Source organism: Ursus arctos, unplaced genomic scaffold (assembly GCF_023065955.2).
Source record: "Ursus arctos isolate Adak ecotype North America unplaced genomic scaffold, UrsArc2.0 scaffold_7, whole genome shotgun sequence".
NCBI classification, from domain to species: domain Eukaryota; kingdom Metazoa; phylum Chordata; class Mammalia; order Carnivora; family Ursidae; genus Ursus; species Ursus arctos.
Window position 1 is genome coordinate 62,862,546 of NW_026623089.1, and position 16,547 is coordinate 62,879,092.

The 16,547-nt window shown below is 41.5% G+C and overlaps 2 pseudogenes; both read right to left on the reverse strand.

Annotated features, from left to right (window-relative positions):
- Positions 1-942: 942 nt before the first annotated feature.
- Positions 943-6,684, reverse strand: LOC113258909 (phosphatidylinositol-glycan biosynthesis class X protein-like; annotated as a pseudogene).
- A 2,333-nt stretch (positions 6,685-9,017) lies between these two features.
- Positions 9,018-9,908, reverse strand: LOC113259283 (receptor of activated protein C kinase 1-like; annotated as a pseudogene).
- Between the last annotated feature and the right edge of the window lie 6,639 nt (positions 9,909-16,547).

Consider the following 16,547-nt stretch of genomic DNA (forward strand, 5'->3'; position numbering starts at 1 on the left):
CAAGGGTGGTTCGATATTTGCAATCAATCAATGTGACACATCAATCAAAGAAAGGAGAAGAATCATATAATTATTTCAATAGACATAAAAAGGCATTTGACAAAGTACAACATCCACTCATGATAAAAACCCTCAACAAAGTAAGATTAGAGAGAACATACCTCAACATAATACAGGCCATTAATGAAAAACTCATCATCATCCTCAATGGGGAAAAGCTGAGAACCTTTCCCCCAAGGTCAGGAACAAGACGAGGATGTCCATTCTCACCAATTTCATTCAACATTTTATTCAACTGGAAGTCTTAGCCACAGCTATAAGATAACAAAAAAATAAAAGGCATTCAAATCAGTAAGAAAGAAGTAAAACCTTCACTCTTTACAGATGACATGAAACTATATATAGAAAACCTGAAAGATACCACCAAAACACTCTCAGAACTGATAAACAAATTCTGTAAAATCACAGGACACAAAATCAACATACAGAAATCTGTTGCATTTCTATACACCAATAATGAAACAGCAGAAAGTGACATTAAGAAAATAATCCCATTCACAATTGCAACAAAAATGATATGATATCTAGAAATAAACCTCACTAAAAAGGTTAAAGACCTGCACTCTGAAAACTATAAAACACTGATGAAAGAAATTGAATACTATACAAAGAAACGGAAAGACATTCCATGCCCGTGGATTGGAAGAAAAAATATTGTTAAAATGTCTCTACTACCCAAACCATCTACACATTTTTTCGTCCAAATTATTTTATTCTAATTTATAATGATTTTCTCAATTTTTAACTGAAATTAAAATGTTTTTATTTACAAAATGAGAATAATTTGTCTCTAATGCAGAAAGTATTCATTTTCCTAACTGAAATGAAGATAAGTAAATAAGTCTTATTTAGGTTCATAGAAAGTTTTTAACGCCATAAAACTTATAGGGGAAAATGGCCATATTTGAAAACGGCCACAGGGATCAAAATAGGACACAGAAGGGTAATGAGCAATCATAGAACATACCAGAGGGTATATATAGTCAATCTCACTGGAACCTGTAGAGTCACGTTCTTACATACTGATTTATATCTCATATTGTTCCATTGGCAGATATCCTTACTCTTTAAAGCCCAAGGAGATGCTACTTCTGAGTGAGGCCAGCATTTCGAAATTGGAAACTCTTGGTCACAATACATCAAGAAATCAGGGTTCTTGACCACAATAAAGGTTTTTCCATCTTTACTTTGTGGCCAATGATAGCAGTAGTGCACAGGCAAAAAGGCTTGGAAATGATGCACTGTGAATCTTGTCTGGCATAAATTAGAACTTTAGATTACTTGGACAAATAATTGGGAGCTTCTATATAAAAATTCTCCGAAACCATCACTGCCTCTGTTATGTTTGTCTCTCGAAATGAAGCCAGCTCATATGGACGCACAAAAAGTCCTGTCAGGATGTACTGTTTAGTCAAGAGGCAGCAGGTCTACAAGTCCTCAGTATTTTCTCCAAATTTCACTTTTACTAAAAGGTCGCTATGGGAACCATCTTTTAAAACTTCTTGCCTCAGAATAATTTCAGATCAAGTGGCCCTTGTGCCAGGATCATTGGAGGTGGCAGTGAAGACTGTGGCTGGTGTGTTGGTAAGCCCAGCCACGTCCCAGAGGAGCAGCTGGGCCACCACCTGGATGTCTATAGCCCTGGCATCCGGGACACTGGAGAATGTGCTCCTGAGGGGAGGGCATGGGGAAGAAAGGCGGATGGAGGAGCCTGTGCACAAGTTGTGCTGCCACGGAATTAGTGACCACCACAGAAGACTCAGTGACACCTCCCTAAGGTCCTGCCATTCCTGGCTCCCTCCGGCTCTGGCCCCTGAAAGTTCCAGTGTTGAGGGAGGCAGCAGGCCCAGGATCCTTGTTCGCTCCCTCCCTGCCCCATGCACTCTATACATTGAATGCAATCCCTATCAAAATACCAACAGCATTTTTCACAGAACTAGAACAATCCTAACATTTGTATGGAACCACAAAAGATACCAAATAACCAAAGCAATCTTGAAAAAGAAAAGCAAAGCTGGAGACATCACAATTACAGACTTCGAGTTATAATACAAAGCTGTAGTGATCAAAACAGTATGGTACCGGCACAAAAATAGACACACAGATACAGAACTGAATAGACAATCCAGGAATAAACCCACAATTATATGGTCAATTAATCTCTGACAAAGCAGGAAAGAATATCCAATGGGGGGAAAAAACAGTCTCTTCATCAAACGGTATTGGGAAAACTGGATAGCAGTGTGCAAAAGAATGCAACTGGACCACTTTCTTACACCATACACAAAAATAAATTCGGAATGGGTTAAACTCCTAAGTGTGAGACCTGAAACCATAAAAATCCTAGAAGAGAGCATAGGCAGTAATTTCTCTGACATCAGCGGTAGCAACATTTTTCTAGATAGGTTCCCTGAGGCAAGGGAAACAAAACCAAAAATAAACTATTGGGACTACATCGATACGGAAAGCTTCTGCACAGCAAAGGAAACAATCAACAAAACTAAAAGGCAACCTATGCAATGGGAGAAGATATTTGCAAAGGACACATCTGATAAAGGGTTAGTATCAGAACATATAAAGAACTTATCTAACTCAACCCTCCCCCCAAATGATAATCCTATTAAAAATGAGTAGAAGAGTTGGGCAGACATTTCTCCAAGAAAGACATGCAGATGGCCAACAGACACAGGAAAAGATGCTCAACATCATTCATCATCAGGGAAATACAAAACAAAACACAATGAGATATCACCTCCTACCTGTCAGAATGGTTAAAATAAAAAACACAGGAAATAACAAGCATTGACAAGGATGTGGAAAGAAAGGAACCCTCTTACACTATCGGTGGGAATGCAAACTGGTAAAGCCACTGTGGAAAACAGTATGGAGGTCCCTCAAAAAATTAAAAATTGAACTACCATATGGTCGAGTAATTCCACTAATGGGTACTTATCCAAAGAACATGAAAACACAAATTTAAAAAGATATATGCACCCCTACGTTTACTGCAGAATTATTTACAATAGCCAAATTATGGAAGGAGCCCAGTGTCCACTAATAGATGAATGGATAAAGATGTGATATGGGGCACCTGGCTGGCTCAGTTGGTAGGGCATGCAACTCTTGATTTCAGAGTCATGAGTTCAAGCCACATGTTGGGGGTAGACTTTACTTACAAAAAGAAGTGGGGTGTGGGGGGGGTGGGTATGTGTGTGTGCCAGAATATTATTCAGCCATAAAAAGAATGAAATCTTGTCATTTGCAAAAACATGGATGGCTCTAGAGAGTACGATGCTAAGTGAAAGAAGTCAGTCAGAGAAAGACAAGTACCATATGATCTCACTCGTCTGTGGAATTTAAGAAACAAATGAACAAAGAAAAACAACAAACCAAAAAAACAGACTCTGGGGTGCCTGCATGGCTCAGACAGTTAAGCATCTGACTCTTGGTTTTGGCTCAGTTCATGATCTCAGGGTTGTGAAATCAAGCCCCATGCTGGGCTCCATGCTGAGCGCGGAGTCTTATTGAAATTCTCTTTCTCCCTCTCCTTCTGTCCCTCTCCCTGCTTGCTCTCTCTTTCTCTAAATAAAATAAATAAAATCTTTAAAAAAAATTATCTTTAAACAACAACAACAACAAAAACCAGACTCTTAACTGTAGAGAACAAACTGACCGTTACCAGAGGGGAGGGGGGTGGGGGGGTGGGTTAGATCGGTGATGGAGATAAAGAATGCAGGTGTTGGGATGAGCACTGAGTAATGTATAGAATTGTTGAATCACTATACTGTACACCTGAAACTAATGTAACACTGTATATTAAGTATACTGGAATTAAAATTAAAAAAAAAAACTCCAATGAGATACCACCTCACACCAATTCCTACATTTTGGCTACTATCAAGAAAAAAAAGAAAAAAAAAAAAAAGAAAATAACAAGCGTTGGTGAGAGTGTGGAGAAATTAAAACCATTCTGCATTCTTGATGGGAATAAAAAATGGCACAAACGCTGTGGAAACCAGAATGGAGGTGCCTCAAAAAATTAATAATAGAATGACCCTATGACCGAGCAGTTCCACTTGTAGATTTATACCAAAAAGAATTGAAAGCAGGATCTCAAAAATATACTGGTACATTCCTGTTCATAACAGTGCTCTTCACAACAGCTAAAATGTGGAAGCAAGCCAAGTGTCCACTTGAAGGACAAATAAGCAAAATGTGATATAATCCAAACAATGGAATGTTATTCAGCTTTAAAAATGAGGAACTTTCTGATATATCTACAACATGGATAACCTTGAGGACATTATGCTAAGTAAAATAAAACAATCACAAAAAGACAAATACTGGGACGCCTGGGTGGCTCTTGCCCTCGGCTCAGGTCATAATCCCGGGGTCCTGGGATCGAGTTCCGCATTGGGCTCCTTGCTCAGCAGGGAGCCTGCTTCTCCCTCTGCCCGCCACTCCCCCTGCTTGTGCTCTCTCTCTCTCTCTCTCTGACAAATAAATAAAATCTTTTTTAAAAAAGGAGGAAAAAGACAAATACTGACTGATTCTACTTATATGAGGTATCTAGATTAGTCAAAATCACAGAGACAGAACTAAGAATGGTGGTTGTCAGGGAAAAGGGGGGTTATTGTTTAATGGGTATAGAGTTTCAGTTTTACAAGATTTTCCTCTTGTCATAGAGATGGATGGTGCGGACGGTAGCACAACATTATGAATGTATTTAAGGCCACTGAACAGTACAATTAAAATGGTTAAGGTGGTAAATTTTGTCATGTGTATTTTACCACAATAAAAAAAAAACTTGAAAAAATATCTTTATGATCCATCTTTTTCTCTTAATTCCCACTACTGTTACTTAAGTCTGGCCAGGGGTCAACAACAGACCAGCCACAGGCTGAATCCAGGCCAGAGACATGGTATTTTTTTCTTTAATTAGTTGCCAATATAAAAACTGGGAGTCTCCAGATACCATTTTCCACTTAGGAGAACCAAGCTTATTTGGAGAAATGACAGTTCCAAGTTTGGGCAGGAAATTTTAAAAGATAAGCGGGGACATCTTATCATACAAGATACGGCAGAAGTTACTAACTTCTTTAACTTTGGGTTGTGCCAAATGACTCAGGGGCCAACTTGCAGAGGCTCATACGTATAAAATGTGAGATGATTTTATCATCAACAAGAAGAACCGCAATATATAAAAAACCATCAAATATATTTAAGTCTTTGAGTTCATAATCATAATAAAAACAATTAATTGATAACCAGGGAAGATGCTTGGGAATTAGCTCATTATTTTGAAACTGCATAGGTAAAGGGAAAGAGTCAAGCACTCTTCCTGCCATCCCTAACCAAAGTACACTGCTAAGTAACCAAGTAAGGGATAAGGGAAAGTTTCTCTTTACAGGAGTATTGTAGCTACTAAGTGATGAGGTTCTTACGTGCACACACACGCTACATACATAGATAATTGATATAATAGAAAATCGCTATTCTGCAACCTCAAAAAACTAGTTGAACCAGATATTCAATATGAATGGATGCTAATATTATAGAAAAAAGAGACATCACATCGCAGATCTCCTGGCGCATGAAAGACCCCAATGACACTTAGTAGTAGGTTTGCCCAAAACAGCTGAGCTGAAATGTGATCAAGCTTCTATATCTGACTACCAGTTGACAAAAAATACAGAGGAAAGGTGAAAATATTAAATGATACTTTAAGGATGCCATCAGAAAAATCCAGGCTCTGGAAAATTTTACAGAACAAACATCCCAGTTTCTTCAATACATGAAAAAAATGCAAGACGCCCATGGAGGATTATCTCCTAAATCTCAATAGCACTGGGGTTTGAAGCACAGACTTCAAGCAACAGAGTGTCTTCGACACAAGTACTGCCTTTGCCATTTATCAGCCGTTTGCATGGAGAAATTAATTTAACCTCTTTAAGTTTAGGCTTCTTTATCTATAAAATGGTAATACTAATAGCAAGTATCTCATAGAGTTGGGAGGATTGAGATAATGGACATAAAACATTTAGCTCATTGCCTAACTTATGCTACATGCACAATAAGTTATTTTTATAATCTTCATCATTAAAGAATGTGTGCTGAATGATTAAATGAATGAGTAGAATTATTTGGCTAAAAACACTGAATATGAACTATTTTTAGCGGATAATGTTGGCCATGTCATTGACTCAATATCTATTGGGCCCTGGAGCTGGTGCAGAAGGTCCAAAAATGAGTAAGATGTGACCTCTACACTTGGACTTCTGCCTTGTCAGAAAGAAATCCTCCATGTCTGAACCCCAAGGAATACTTACTAATGAGGATGTCAAGGCCCCTCTAACAGTCTGCTGAGAAGAACTTTCAGAATAGAGGACTATCATTCATTGTTCTTTCCTACAGAACCTGGTCGAGGGGTGAGTAATGCTCATTGTCACGACTGTCCTCTGCAATATTGAAACACTTCAGAACTATTAACATTCTTAACAGACCTTGGCTGCTTTCATCTGGCTCTTTTCTGCTCTTGTCCCTCCCACCTGTTCCTCCTTTCCGTCCTCAAGGTTTCCTTCTGCTGCATACACTGCCTAAGGATCAAAAGACAGACCTCGCCATCAGTATGACTCGGACAGAAGAAAATAAGCAAACAGAATGTTGCCAGAATGTTAAGAGAACAAGTACTTCCTCTTTAGAGAAGAGACAACTGACCTACTTAAAAGCTGAGATCGGAATGACTAATGCAGTACAGACAGTTCCCACCTTATAAACACTCAACTTACAAATGACCCAGACACACATTACTGTCCTGCCCCTGCCCCAGCCCCAACCCAAGAAGCTGCTGTTATCATGGGCCGCTAGGTCCAGGAATGGGGAAAAAATGAAGATTTTATGCAATCAGGGGATTCAAAATAAAATGGAAAAATCGAGGCAAGAATAGCTTGCTTTCCCAACCATATCTCAAGTTTATTCACTTAACTCTGTTTTGCTGCCTAAAATTCTATATTATAGAGAGTCATGATTAGGAAGCAGGGCTTTTTAAGAAGGCAACTACTTCTAATGGGAGTTTTTGCAATCCTCCATTACTTTCAGTAATTTTTCACTAATGATATGAGAGATTCTTAATGTCAGGGTTTTTTTTAATGTCAGTATTTTTAAGCAGACAGGAAGATTGCCCTGATTTCGTCAACCGCATTAGGTAGTCGGCACCGTAGGCACAGCCCCTGAGCAAGCGAAGGTCCTTATAAGTCTAATTCACAGCCACCACATGTAGGAAACCCAACCACCATTTTTACATGTAATACAACAGGAAAGGAACCCCCTGGAGTTCTTATTTGGGGGGGGTCTCTAAGATGGATGACGTAGACTGAGATGGCCCACAGCAAAGCCTACGCCCTGGAGGAATGCCAACCAAAGTAAGAGAGGCCAGCAGACAAAGAGAAGCCGATCTGAAAAATGTATAAGGAAACAGACACAGAGAAAAAGAAAGAGAAGGTGGGAAAAAAATTCTGCTGAAGTCGTTTGAACTCCTAGAAATTATGGACTTCCTAGTTACACAAGTCAATACGGTCTTAAAGTGCTTAATAAACTCTCAACGGTGTTTTTTGTCCCTTATAAACAAAAGCCCCAGAAGAGCTTCATTCTCAGACCCACTGGTTTACTTTCTGGCTTGTCTCTCCCTGACCACTCCGCAGGCATTCACCTGGTTCCCTAGAGTAGTGACCTCTCTCCTCAGGGGCTCGTCTTCCAAAGGCAGCTCCGAAAGTGAGACTGGCCAGTTGCCCAGGTCAGCTTCTCCCCCTGGAGCTGGCCTACAAAGGGGGAATGCCACACTTCTAGGTGCAACTTCCTTTCCTAATTATGTGATCCAGGCCCTCATTTTCCTGCTGTGTTGTTGGAGGCACCCTGAACAGTACTAAATGGAATTCCAAATACTTCTCAACAGCTTTTGAAAACAGTGGAGATACGCCGTGAGGGTCCCCAGAGCTGGTCTGCAAATATTTGCGTTGGTAGAATAAGTGAAGTTGAACACTCGGTTACTATGGGTAACCAATGGGCATTTGTTTATTTCATTTCAGGTTTGAGCTAAGGTTTTTGCCAACTTTATTTCAATGTAGTTTGTGTAGTCATTTCCCAAAAATTACATGACCTTCTAGGATCTTCTTAGATTTTTTAACATTTTATGACAAGGGGGGGGGGAGAAAAAAAAGGGAAAGACAGAGAGAGACCATATTTAATTCTACCTTTCTTTAACAAAAATTTTTTTTTAATTTATTCATTTGAGAGAGCATGCAAGGAAGTACAAGCAGGGGGGAAAGAGGAGGGACAGAGGGAGAGGGAGACACAAACTCCCTGCTGAGCAGGAAGCTGCACACGGAGGGGGCTCAATCCCAGGACCCTGAGATCATGACCTGAGCTGAAGGCAGACACTTAAACAACTGAGCCATCCAGATGCCCTTAATTCTACCTTTCCTTTCTTTCTTTTTTTTTTTCCTAAGATTTTATTTATTTATTTATTTGACAGAGAGAGCGAGAGAGCACAAGCTGGGGGGAGCAGCAGAGGGAGAAGCAGACTCCCCGCTGAGCAGGGATGCCCGATGTAATTCTACCTTTCTAAAATAAGTATTTCCCGGTCACCAGGGTGGCTCAGCCGTTAAGTGTCTGCCTTCGGCTCAGGTCATGATCCCAGTGTTCTGGGATCAAGCCCCGCATCGGGCTCCCTGCTCAGCGGGAAGCCTGCTTCTCCCTCTCCCACTGCCCTCTTGCTATCTCTCTGTCAAATAAATAAAATCTTTAAATAAAATAAAATAAAATAAAATAAAATAAAATATTTCCTTCCAGTTTGCACCTAATGTATTTTTTTTTATTTTAAAAGTCAGAAAACCATTTGTTTTTTCTTTTGATTTCTAAAGCTCCGCCATAGATTTCTAATGGTTGCTGATGGTCACCTGCTACGTGAGCTCCCGGTAGCCGGCAAACAATCTGGCCATCAGCAGACGGGGCCAGAGAGGTACACTGGGGTTGCTTCGCCTTGCTGCTGGTACTGATAACTTCCTGCTTCAGTTTGTCTACAACGATCTTGCCTTCTAAGTCCCAGATCTTGATGCTGGGGCCCATGGCAGCATAGAGCCCGATCGGTTAGGACTGAAGCCCAGGGCACTGATGATGACCCCACCACCTAGAGTACAAAGATGCTTGCCTTTGTGGAGGTCCCGCAGCATGGCCTGGCCCTCCTTCCCTCCGGAAGCACAGAGGGATCCATCTGGAGACACAGTCGCAGTGCTCGAGTACCCTGTGTGAACAACGTGATTGGTCTTCAGCTTGTAGTCTGCCTCATTCCATACACTGACCAGCTTGTCCCAGCCACAGGGGACGATGATGGGATTGCTGCTATTGGATGAGAAGCAGACACAAGACACCCACTCCGAATGGCTCTCATCCTGGACAGTATATTTGCATACACCCAGAGTATTCTACTGCTTGATGGTTTTATCTATGGGGCCAGAGACAATTTGCAGGGTTGTCAGAGGAGAACACCCCACTCAGCACATCCTTGGTATGGCCTTCAAATCTGCGTGTGGTGGTACCCGTTGTGAGATCCCAAAGCCGAAGGGCTCCCTCACAGGAGCCTGTGAGGGCAAACTGGCCACTGAGGAGATGACCCTGAGAAGCATGCAGTGGATGCCCTAGTTAGTCTCCTCCCTGGTCAGCTTCTATGTGATGATGGTCTTATCTCAAGAGGCAGACAGTATCATGTCCAGGAACTGGGGAGTGATGGGAATCTGCGTCAACCAGCCATTGTGGTCCTTGAGGGTACCACAAAGTGTCATCTGCTCAGTCATGGCGGTGGTGAGAGTGGCTGTCCCCACAGTGATAAGGATGGATCTGCATGGTTCAGAGGGACTAGCACGATGACAGCTCAACCACGGCCCTACTGAGGAATAAAGAGCTGCATCTGATATATTTCTATTTTTCCACATGTAGAATCCCAGTGATATAACTGTCTGCTTTTTCACTTATATTAAAAAGTAAAAGCTTTGGGTGCCTGGGTGGCTCAGTCAGTTAAGTGTCTGCCTTCGGCTCAGGTCATGATCTCAGGGTCCTGGGATGGAGCCCCACATCGGGCTCCCTGCTCTGTGGGGATCCTGCTTCTCTGCCCCTCCCCTGGCTCGTTCTTTCTCTCCCTTTCTCTCTCTCTCAAATAAATAAATGAAATCTTTTTAAAAATATATAAATAAATAAAAATAAAGGCTTTTCTCCATGCCTGGACTTCATAAATGTGATTTAATAGCTACATATGTAATATATCGTAACTGTAAACGGAAATATAATTTAATAATTCTATCTATTCCTTCCAATAGGTATATAATTTACATGATATTCATAATTTATATTATCTAGTCGCTAGACATTTTAATTTTTTCCCCAATGGAAAGTGGGATTATTGGGTCAAAAATCTATGAACAGCTCTTGCTGTGTATTATGTAAAATCCATTCTCAAAAGAATTATTCCAAGTCACTCCACCAGCCAGCCACGGGTGTATGTGTATGGATGTTTCATTTAACATGCAAAAGATCCTGTCTTTGAAACTGTCTTCTATTTCTCTTTTTCTTGTATAATAGGTATCACATGTTGCCTTAGGGGACATCGTATAATCTAAAATCTGAATTTCAGAAGGATTAAGTAAGACTTAAGAAAGGAGACAAAAAATGAAAGCATGCAAGTATGCAATTTTTCTATTCTTAAATCGTTTAAAAGTTAGCACTATTAATGTATACTGTTCATAATTCTTTTCCCTGTGTTAGACACCGTAACGTACAGAGAAGAATGTAATCTTGCATGGGCATGCTATCCTACCAGGCAAGACTCTGGTTTCACAGAGCATTCAAACAAAGATGCGGATCTGTCATTTTATACTCCGCCAAAAAACAGGTATACCTTGTGAGGGAAAAAACTGTAAGGAAAAGAAGATAAGAATCAGAGAAGGGAAAACGTAGAGATTTCATTTGAGAGCATTTCACAAAGAAGAGGGGTTAAAACTTACGAACCAATACCATTCACCAACAGCCCATGCTTTTCTGACACTTGATGCATCTACCTTCTCTGTTCCAAGGTCTGAATCTTTCTTTAAGACAAGTATCCAAGCTGTAAATCTACAGGGAGCTTTACTTAGGAAGCAGTAACAGGCTGAGGTTGGGCTATGTGGCCCTTGATGAGGACTCGGGAACAATCTTTAACTCTGGAATTCTGCCAAGAATGAGGCACAGCTCTGGGGTAGACTTAGGACAATGAAGACGGAAATGACTGACACATTTAAACAGATTCTGGTGAGACCGCAGAGACCAGCAGCCCTAAAATAGATTGCATGCAAACTTGATAGACTGTTTTCAACTCCTTGCTTACCAGAGAAACGTATGTAGTCTTCATAAAAGCACATAGCAGGTTATATGATGATTATATTCCAAATGCCATATGCTAAACTTTTGGATTTATACAATTCACCCATAGGCTTTTAAGTATATATAAAAGCAAAAAAAAAAACAAACAAAAAACCAAAAGCAGGTCAGAAAAAAGACTATTTCTAAGAAAACCCAAATTATTCTACAATTATTCTTCAAGAGTACTAAGGGTAATTTATGTGAAGTGCTTAGCGCATTCAACCCTTCATTCATTCAGCAAATTTTTACTAAGTACCTATTAGGCGTTAGAAATTCAGTGTTGAATAAAGGTCCTTGCCCTCTGGGAACATACATTTTCAAAGGTGGAACAAGAGAGGACAGACAAATAAATATGATGCCTCTAATTAATTAAATTAATAAATATAATTTATGTAACAAAATTGCGTTAAGTCCTCGAAGGTCACATAAAGAACTGAAGTGGAGGATGACGAAGTTGCGGAGGTGCGAAGTGCCTAAAGGAGATGGCTCTTTGCACCTTCCAGCACCTATCATTTCCAAGATCTACGCCAGTCCTTCCTTCTTCCTCTGGCCCGCACCAGTTTACCGAGGTTGCAATGCCCCCACCCCGCGTGCACACAGTCATGCACACGCACTCCTCTTTTCTGATGCCAAGACTTGGCTCCAGTATTATGAGACTAGAAAACGCTACTTTAAAGAAACTGCAGGCAATAGGCACTCCCAGCTGCCCAAAATCGTACTTGGTTATTGAAGCTGCAGCTTGATGGGTTTTTTTTTCCAATCACCACTTTAATTTCTCATTGCACATTAACCAAGAAACCACTGAACAAAGAGCATTTGAGAAAAAAAAGTACCTGACTTTAAACACAGACAGAGAAAAACTTGGGGGTGGGAGAGGAGCGGCGGCACTCACCAGGCACTGGTCGCAATCGGTCCACTACTAGTTCGGACAGCGTGGATTCGATTCTCCGGAGGTTAGAAGTAATCTAACTCTAGTCCTCAGGTCAGTCCTCACCAACTCAAAAGAAATTAGATAAACCCCATCTGGGAACTTGTACCTGAAGGCTGCTTTCTGCAAGTCTCTCAGAGAAGGTTCAAGAAGCCCAGCAACGGGGATCCCACCAACTGCATACATCTCACCCGGGCTAGGAGGGGGAGGAGGAGGGGCCGCTCCCAGGCTTTGACTCCCACACACTCCCACTTGTGTGCTTGACTAACGAGCGAGGGCAGGCATATGTTGGTGTCTAGGATGGCCTTCGTGTCTTACATGAAAACCAAGAGTCACGTTGCAGTTCTCTTAAATCTGCCCCAAGGCACAGGTCTTAATTTTTTATTTTGGCAAAACTTCAGTTAAAATGAAGTCATAGAAAAGAGCTCAAAGATGCCATAGACTCTTGCTGGCTCTTTCTGGCCCCGGCTTCAAGAGGCGCACGTCAGGTCTCCTTAATTGGACTCACTTGGGATAGTTTAACCCTAAAGAGGAAGCAAATGAATAACAGGTTTGGTTTTTGTTTTTAAGTAATACGCGGTCACCAAGAAAGAACGGCAGTTCAATTTAATCCCATTAATTACCTGGAGGTCTTGTTAAAAGTTAAGACTTACCCAGAACCCTCAGAGGTACTTATACGGTCTGGTAAATCCATTGATATAAAGATGCGAAAACCATGCCTTCACTCAAAGAAATAAATGCCAAAGTGTGATAGTTGGGGCTTGGGCGCTTAGTGGGAGTGCTAGCGACAGCCCCTGACCTCACACCTGGACAGGTTTTTTATTCAATCTGTATGAGCTCAGCCCTGCTGGTCGATAGTGTTGATGATGCAGCTGCCACTGATGTAAACACTTGGTCATTTGTAGGCTGTGTACACAACCCAAGTTGGTTTATAGACAACAAAAAGACCAAAAATCCATTTATATCAGTGGGATACAAATGTAATTAAGGAGATTTTTTACATCTGTCCTTCCCAAGCACAGCGGCCGCCCCAGCAGTGCCTGGCTTGGAGTTGCCAGAGGCTCTGCTGCTTGTGTCTTGGGCCATGTGGGTGGGTGTCAAGAAGCCCACATGGTACGATGCTCATTTCCTGCATTCTAGGCAAACAGCAGGTGGACTGCCTTCTGACTGTCTTGACAGGCAAAACCACCACAAATCCCAAAATGTGGTGGGCAATGTAAATCCATGAGAAGAGTGGAAGGGCACTGAAGGGGGAATAAGCACTTCCTATATGATAATAATGTGATGATGATAACACTCTAATGGCGGAGTATTTGAGATTATTAAATAAATACGGTTAACTCTAGCTCCTAATTCACATATAACTGTCATATCAAGAGCCATGTAGTGTCTTTATTAGGTAAAGATTTTACCTTTCTGTCATTCCAGTTGAGCAAAGAGGTTGAGTGGCATAAACGTAGTCCCCGTAGAAAAGAGGATGAAGGAGAAAGCCTGTCCTGATCAGTACCTGGAAATCAAGGGTAAGAGTGAGGAGGGGAAGTAAGCTATTTGACATGTGAACTGACTGGTCTGGATGCAAAGGATTATTATATAGGTTTGAATGAAAAGCCAAAATCAAAGGAGTTTTTGACACACTCTCCATCTGGAATCTTGGAATGAGACCTCCATGCCAAGGACTCTGCCAACCTCTGGCAAGGGGTTCAGATGGATGGGTTGAGGGAAAGTAGAAGAAAAGACAGTGTTCCTTGTTCCCTTCAGTGTGTGCCCGGTGTGCAAAGAATCCAAAAAGATGGGATGCCTGGGTGGCTCAATCAGTTAAGCATCTGCCTTCTGCTCGGGTCACGATCTCAGGGTCCTGGGATCGAGTCCTGTATCTGACTTCCTCTGCCCCTTCCCTCTGCTTGTGCTCTCTCTCTCAAATAAATAAATAAAATCTTTTTTTTTTTTAAAGAGCACGAGGAGTACCTTTTGTTCTATGTTTGGTCTTTGACCCCATACCTAACACAGAGCTCCTAAATCCCTTGGAATTTTCTGGGTGAACCTCTTGTTCTAATGAGGCGACTCTTGATGGGCTCTTGAATGGGTAGCTGGTCACCAGAAAGACTAAGCCACGATAAGAAGCTTGGAATTTTAAGTCCCATCCCCCTTTCTCCAGAGAGAGGAAAAGGGCTGAAAATGGAGTTAATGATCAAACATGTCTACCTGAGGAAGCCTCCATAAAAATCCCAAAAGCATGGGGTGTGAAGAGCTTCCAAGATGATAAGCACACAGAGGTGCTGGAGGAGTGGATGGCCAGAGAGGGCACGGAAACTCCATGCTCCTCCCCTCACACCTGGCCCCACACATGCATCTCCTTCATCTGGATGTCCACCTGCATCCTTTATCATATCCTTTTATAATAAACTGGTAAACAGTAAGTGAACTGTTCTCCTGAGCTTGCAGGTGGCATGTGAGGTAGGGTCAGGACAGTTGTGGGCTTGAGCTTTTAACCTGTAAGAGCCGATGCTACCTCCAGAAGGATAGCGCCCCAGCTAAATTACAGCACATCCAGGTGGTGTTGCAGAGAACTGCTTGGAGGAAAACTCCCACAGGTGTTGTGAGTGAGGCAGCGCCCTGGGAGGAAAAGAGAAGCACAGGGGGAAGACAGGTTTTCTTTACACCATCTTTGGAGAAAATATGATAAGGAAAGGGGGCAATAGCTCCATTATGAAGACAGAGTTTTGACTGGCTAAATACTTCCTTGGAAGTCTTTAAAAACCAGTAGAAGGTAAAGTGGTTTCTTTCACACCCCAAAGCAGCCCTCTGCTATCTAGCAGTGGGTTATGGGAAAGATCTCTTACAGGAAGTAGAGAAGCTGCATTTTCCTTGCACGTCTAGGTGGACTGTATAAACCACTGTATAGTAAGTACTATTATTACCCCCCCCCCTTTTACAGGTGAAGAAATTGAGGCATAGAAATATTAAGTAACTTTCTCCAAGTCAGTGATGGGGTGAGGATTTGAACGCAAGCACTGAAGGTGTAGAACCCACACTTTTAACCCCATACTGTGTGTTCTCAAAAACCTTCCTGTTGTGTGGCATACATTTCAAAGAGCTTCCCACATAGCTCGCCATTAATCTGACCAAGAACAATTTTGAAATTATATTGTTTGATGACAAAAGAGCTCATTTATACAAATTGTGTGTATATTCTTATCTAGAGAGAATTATCTGTCATGATACTCACCAGGAGATTGAGAATTTTGACCCTGGGTAGTAGAATTTGGGATGATTTTTAAATTTTTCTTCATTCTTTCCTGTTCAGTTAAAACTTTTATAAGATTATGGCTTCACTTTATAAGTAGAAAAACATGGTGAGGTTTGTATTAATCAGGAGAGAATTGGCTTCACTACAATAATAAATCTCAACATCTCAGTGGCTTAACACATGCAATTTTCTTTTCTGCTGCAGAGCTGGCAGGTTCCTTTCAAATCATAACTCAGCAATTGGCTCTATGGCTATTTTATAGTTCCACCACTTCAACCCTTGGTTTCTAGGGTCATAGAGGTAAGGGATAAAGGAGAATGAAGAATTTACACCTGTTATTAAATGCCCCCATTGGCCCAGAACCAATCACATGACCCCACTTAAAGTATAAGGGGTGGGAAGTGTAGTCTACCATGTGCCCCCGAGGGAAAGAACCCGACATAGGCCAATACAAGTAATCTCTTTTATAATGTGATTTCCATTTGAAGAGCTTACTAAAAGAGCAAGGCCTCCAGAGTCAGTCTGCCTGGGTTCGTATCCCAGCTTAGGCATTTAGTGACTATGTGACTTTGAGCAAGTTATTCAGCCTCATTGTGCCGATTTCCTCATCTGTCCAATGAGGAAAATAATACTGCTGTGAGTGTTAGATGAAGTCGTATGTTGACATGCCGAGTAGATTGTTCACAGAGGCGACTAACACAACTCTTCCTATCCTTGTATGCCTGCCATTTGCAGTGTGATTTTTCCTCTCCCCCATAAAAGCATACAGTTTATCACCCTACCCTTGGATCTGGGTTCTACCCGTAATTTGCTTTGATCGATAGAATGTCATGGAAGTGATATTTGGGATTTCTCAGCCTCGAATTC